Source organism: Lissotriton helveticus, chromosome 4_1 (genome assembly GCF_964261635.1).
Source record: "Lissotriton helveticus chromosome 4_1, aLisHel1.1, whole genome shotgun sequence".
Lineage (NCBI taxonomy): Eukaryota > Metazoa > Chordata > Amphibia > Caudata > Salamandridae > Lissotriton > Lissotriton helveticus.
In genome coordinates, this window is record NC_136063.1 from 76078646 (window position 1) to 76084684 (window position 6039).

Sequence of the window (6039 nt, forward strand, 5' to 3'; positions counted from 1 at the left end):
CTCTCAGGTGTTGCTTAATTTTTTTTTCTCTCTCTCACACACATGCTTCTGAATCTCACCTATCTGTTGTGTCTTCTTCCTCTCTTCTGTTCCATCTGTTGCTCCCTCATTCCTGTCAACATTTCTTCTTTCTCTACTCTCTGCTGTTTTTCCCCTCTCCCCTGACTGTCTAGGGCATGGAGGCGCCTTTTGCCGGGCCTACTCAATCAGCAACAATAAATTATGTTCCATATTTTTTTTTTTTTACTTCAGTTCACCACTGTGCTAGGTTTTTGCTGGAGATGCACGCTGCAAAAGCAGCTCAGCTCATGTACCACGGGTCACAAATGGTAGCAATTAGTTTTGGTGCAGTGTGGTTTCACCGCTGAATGTTTGTCATGTTAATATTGGCCACGAGTTAAAAAAAAAAAGTTCAGGAAGGCCTAGTTCAGCATTCCTGACACTACTTTGGCGATCTCCTAGGAAAGGGATCGCAAGGGTAGTGCCAGGGGTAGCACGGGGCAAACTAAGGTTTGCAAAAGTTACCCCTGGCAGCGCCTAAATGACGCCCATAACTCCGTGAATGTTAATTTTTTATTTACTATTTTCTCTTTGAAAGGTTATGCATTCCACCATAAGACACCTCACTGTTACTTTTGTATTTCAAATATTTCCGTTTCCGTTGCACATACTAGCAAAACAGTACATTGCTCGCTTGCCAAAGCCAACCCTAATCAGAACCCCCAGGATATAGCGGCTTTTGTAAAAATGCCGCGATTTCTACAAAAGTGCCGATTTCGCTGCCACTTTTGTAAAAATCACGTCATTTTTACAAAAGTGCCGGTTTCGCGGCAAATCGCGAAATCGCAAAATCCTGGAAGGTCTGCCTAGTTGATCCGGCCAGTAGCATTTGCTTGTCTCAAAGATTAAGCCATGCACGTGTAATTACAAACGGCCGGTACAGTGAAACTGCGAATGGCTCTTTAAATCAGTTATGGTTCCTTTGATCGCTCCATCTGTTACTTGGATAACTGTGATAATTCTAGAGCTAATACATGCCGACGAGCACTGACCTCCTGGGATGCGTGCATTTATCTGACCAAGACAAATCCGGGCTCGCCCGGCCGCTTTGGTGACTCTAGATAACCTCGGGCCGATTGCACGTCCCCGTGACGGCGACGATACATTCGGATGTCTGCCCTATCAACTTTCGATGGTACTTTCTGTGCCTACCATGGTGACCACGGGTAACCGGGAATCAGGGTTCAATTCCGGTGAGGGAGTCTCAGAAACGGCTACCACATCCAAGGAAGGCAGCAGGCTCGCAAATTACCCACTTCCGACTCCGGGAGGTTGTGATGAAAAATACCAATACAGGACTCTTTCGAGGCCCTGTAATTGGAATGAGTACACTTTACATTTTTTAACGAGAATCCATTGAAAGGCAAGTCTGGTGCCAGCAGCCGCGGTAATTCCAGCTCCAATAGCATATACAAAAGTTGCTGCAGTTAAAAAGCTCATAGTTGGATCTTGGGATCGAGCTGTCCGTCCGCTGTGAGGTGAGCTACCGCCTGTCCCAGCCCCTGCCTCTCAGCGCCCCCTTGATGCTCTTGACTGAGTGTCCTGGGGGTCAGAAGCGTTTACTTTGAAAAAATTAGAGTGTTCAAAGCAGGCCGGTCGCATGAATACTTCAGCTAGGAATAATGGAATAGGACCCCAGTTCTATTTTGTTGTTTTTCGGAACTGGGGCCATGATCAAGAGGGACAGCCGGAAGCATTCGTATTGTGCCGCTAGAGGTGAAATTCTTGTACCGGCGCAAGACGAACCAAAGTGAAAGCATTTGCCAAGAATGTTTTCATTAATCAAGAACGAAAGTCGGGGGTTCGAAGACGATCAGATACTGTATTAGTTCCGACCATAAACTATGCCTACTAGCGATCCAGCTGCATTATTCCCATGATCCACGAGTAGCTTCTGGGAAACCAAAGTCTTTGGGTTCGGGGGGAGTATGGTTGCAAACCTGAAACTTAAAGGAATTGACGGAAGGGCACCACCAGGAGTGGCCAAGCGGCTTAATTTGACTCAACATGGCAAACCTCAACCGGCCCGGACATGGAAAGGATTGACAAATTGATAGCTCTTTCTCAAATCTGTGGGTGGTGGTGCATGGCCGTTCTTAGCTGGTGGAGCGATTTGTCTGGTTAATTCAGATAACGAACAAGACTCCTCAATGCTAACTAGTTACGCGAACCCCAGCGGTTGGCGTCCAACTTCTTAGAGGGACAAGAGGCGTACAGCCACAGAAGATCGAGCAACAACAGGTCTGTGATGCTCTTAGATGTCCAGGGCTGCACGCTTGCTACACTGAATGGATCAGCGTGTGTCTACCCTTCGCCGACAGGTGCGAGTAACCCGCTGAACCCTGTTTGTGATAGGGATTGGGGAATGCAATTATTTCCTATGAACAAGGAATTCCCAGTAAGTGCGTGTCATAAGCTTGTGTTGATTAAGTCCCTGCTCTTTGTACACACCGCCCGTCGCTACTACCGATTGGATGGTTTAGTGAGGTCCTCAGATCGGCCCGCCGGGGTCGGCAACAGCCCTGGCGGAGCGCCGAGAAGACGATCAAACTTTTCCGTAGGTGAACCTGAGGAAGGATAATTAAAGGCGGTGCAAGCCTGAGCGATCAATGGCGCCAGCCCGAAGCCCTCGGCTGCCTCCTGCAAGCACGCACCCTAGGCACGCCCCAGATGGCGGAGCGGTCCGCGGCCGCATGGGGTGCTCGGGTGAGGACCGGTACTTCGGCGGGCCTCTCCCCCCCGGGGAGGGCCCATCCGACGCGTGAGGGATCGGGCATGAGGGTCGGCCCCCGTCCCCTGTCTCTCTCCAAGACGGAACCTAAGTTCACCCGGCATGACCCCTAACGCGTTGGGGGTAAACCGAATGGCAGTGCATCCCCGGGCTGGTACCACCCCTCCATCGAAAGGCTCTGGCGCAGGCTGGGCCCTCCCGTGCCTGAGTCCCGGCCCGACCGGGGTCTCGGCGACCGAGGAACAGCCCTTCTCGCGCAGCAGGGTGGCCTGGAAGAGAAGGTGCTGAGGGCCTGTGAGGGGACCCCGTCTCCTCTCATTGGGAGGTGTGAAGGATCGGGAGCCGCCTGGCTCTGCCCTTCCGGCGCCTCCGACCTGGGCAAAGGGTGGGGTGGGCTGCATCCCAGGGTCCCAGGCTGGGGGAGCCCTCCACCCTGGAAGCCAGCGGAGTGTCCGGGGGCTTGTGACAGGGGTCCACCAGGGCCCAGGGAGGCTCTCGCCGGCCTGGCTAGGGTTTGGAAGCTGGGACTGGTCCTGGGGCTCGTGCTGCATCCCAGGGTCCTGGGAGACCCCGTCCTGGAAGCCAGCCGAGAGTCCGGGCGTTGGTGACAGGGGTCCACTGGGGCCCGGGGAGGCTCTCCCCAGCCTGGCTAGGGTTCGGAAGCTGGAAGCTGGGACCGGGCCCAGGGTTCGTGTTGCTTCCCAGGGTCCCAGGCTGCAGGAGCTCCCCATCCTGGAAGTCAGCCAAGGGTCCGGGCGCTGGTGATGGGTGGGCCCGGGGAGGCTCTCCACGGCTTGGCTAGGGTTCGGAAGCTGAGACCCGGCCCGAGGCTCGTGCTCTCTCAGGCGGGCCTTGGGGTATGGGAGCCTCCCGTCCTACAAGCCAGCCGAGGGTCCGGACACTGGGGACGGGGATCCACTGGGGCCCGGGGAGGCTCTCCCCAGCCTGGCTGCTTTCAGAAGAAGGGACTGGGCCAGGGAGCAGGGGTGGCTGGCTTTATCCCCTACGTTGGCAGAACTGAGTTATCGGCCCACCCCTAAATATATGTAGACTTGCAACAGAACCTATGTGAAAAAATACAAGATATAACTTGTGGTTTATATTACAGTAATGCATAACATTCCCTAAACAACATAATATTGATAACTAAAACTACTTCAAAACATAATCGAGGACCTTAATAATAGGCCTACCTATCGACTCAATTGGCTTTCCACCATACCAGCTTCTCCCTTCTGTTCCTCGGAGTTAGACCCAGTCTCATCAGCTTGGACAGTTTGCTCCAGGCATTCCTCCACCGACATTCCTTACCCCTTTTCTCCTGTTGTGTCCTGCAACCGATCACTGACCTCACAGGTAAACACAGTAAAATCACATCCTTCTTTTCCCTACTATCTTGCAACTCAGATGCCACACCCTACCATCACAGAAGCGTGCTGAATATGCCTTACCTTATCATCACTTAAGCATTCTGAATATACCAAACCCTACTGTCACTTACATGTACTGAATTCCTCAGATATTCTACCACCTTTAATGGTTCAGAGAAAGAACTTTGACCGTTCATTTTGCTATTCCTCACTTCCTTACCCAGACCATTCCACCTTTCTAGACTCACTCATCCAACCCATGTTGTCCTTAGTATACGGTTTCACACTTCTCATTAATTGAAAAGGACTATATCCAGTAACAGAAGAAGGGCACCTATAAGCCTAAGTCATTTTCTTTACTTCAACAAACCAGTCCTTATCACCCATTTCTGCCAATTCAATCGTTCCTTTGACAAATCTGTTGAACCTCTCAATGGCACCATTACCTGCTGGATGATACACTGATGTAAACCAATGTCTTATTCCATTCCTTGTTAAGTACTCCTCAACGATGTTGGACTTGGGCTGGACTGTTCCCATGAGGCACAGGGTCAGACTGATTTGCATATAGCCATGTCTGAACTGGGGTGGCAGAGTGGGCTAAAGAACGGTGATGGATTAAACCCATATCTTTTGACTGGGTGTGAGTGTTTGATTGATTCAGATGCTCCGTCCATCACCACCCCCTTTTGTACCGGACTTGAACTGTGCACCATTGTCACTAATCCAATTTTGGGTAACCCTCCATGCACAAAAACCCATCCAAAAATGTAACCACTGCTTTCTCACTAGCACTTTCCATAATCTCCAACTCAACCTACTTAGAACAAACATTTGCAATGTAATCGGTCTCCCATTTGCGAAAGTTGGGGCTATCGGTGTTGTAAATTATATTGTTTTTTTACTTTTGTTTTTTGTTTGTAGTGGAGTGGATGTATGTTGTTTGTAGTGGATTTATGTGGTTTGAAATGGAATAGTTAGCTGTGGAATTGTCTGGGGTGGAATTGTGTGGTGTGTACTGTATTTGTGTAGTGGAAGAATGTGGTATGGTGAATAGATAGAGGTGAGCGTTGTATAAAATAGATAGAAAGTAAGATTTAGAGGGATAGGTAGTTTGTGTGAAATGGTGAATGAACTGTAGATAGAGTAGGATCAATAGTGTGTGACAAAGAGATAAAGAAGGGGATAAGGGTTTATAGATGCATAAAGAGGTTTTGTTTGTGTACGCAGAAGACACTGAAAGAAGAGGAGGAGAGTGTGTGTTTATGGCAGTGACAAAACGAAACTCGAGGGGTCCTCACTGCAAGGTACATGGAGGGCCCCCGCTCCAGATTTTATCCGGAGCTCTCAGTCCAGTACTGTGCTGAGGGGGCCCCCTGCAGCTTGGGGGCCACCCCCTCACCGCAGGGGCTTGTGTTACGCCACTGGTTTATGGTTTGGATTTTTTGAGCAGTTATAATAAATAAACTGTGCCTTTTAAGGCAGTATTTTATGTAGGAATTGGAGCTTAACAAGGAGAAGCAGTGACAAACGAGGATAAAGCAGGGGAAAGCACTCAGAAAAATGGGGGAGAGGAAGGAGAAAGCAGTAAAAAACCCACACAACACAGGAGAAACCAAACTGGGAGTAAGTAGAGCGGTGCAGCAGCATAGGAGATTTGGGCCTGAATCTGATCGAAGCTGTATTTTCTGAGTTTGTGAGAATGAGATCTGTCTGACCAGAATGAAATCTCCACTTTCTACCAACAGAAATTATGAGACCTACAGAACCTTTCCATTTTTCTGCCTGCCTACTACAAACAGAATCTTATTCATAATTTAAGATATTTATAATAGATGACTCTACCTCGATGGGGGAGGATGAGAAAATGAAAGGATG

The 6039-nt window shown here is 49.6% G+C and overlaps 1 pseudogene; it reads left to right on the top strand.

Moving 5' to 3' along the window:
• Window positions 1–863: 863 nt before the first annotated feature.
• On the top strand, window positions 864–2644 carry LOC144829983 (18S ribosomal RNA; annotated as a pseudogene).
• The last annotated feature ends 3395 nt before the right edge of the window (window positions 2645–6039 follow it).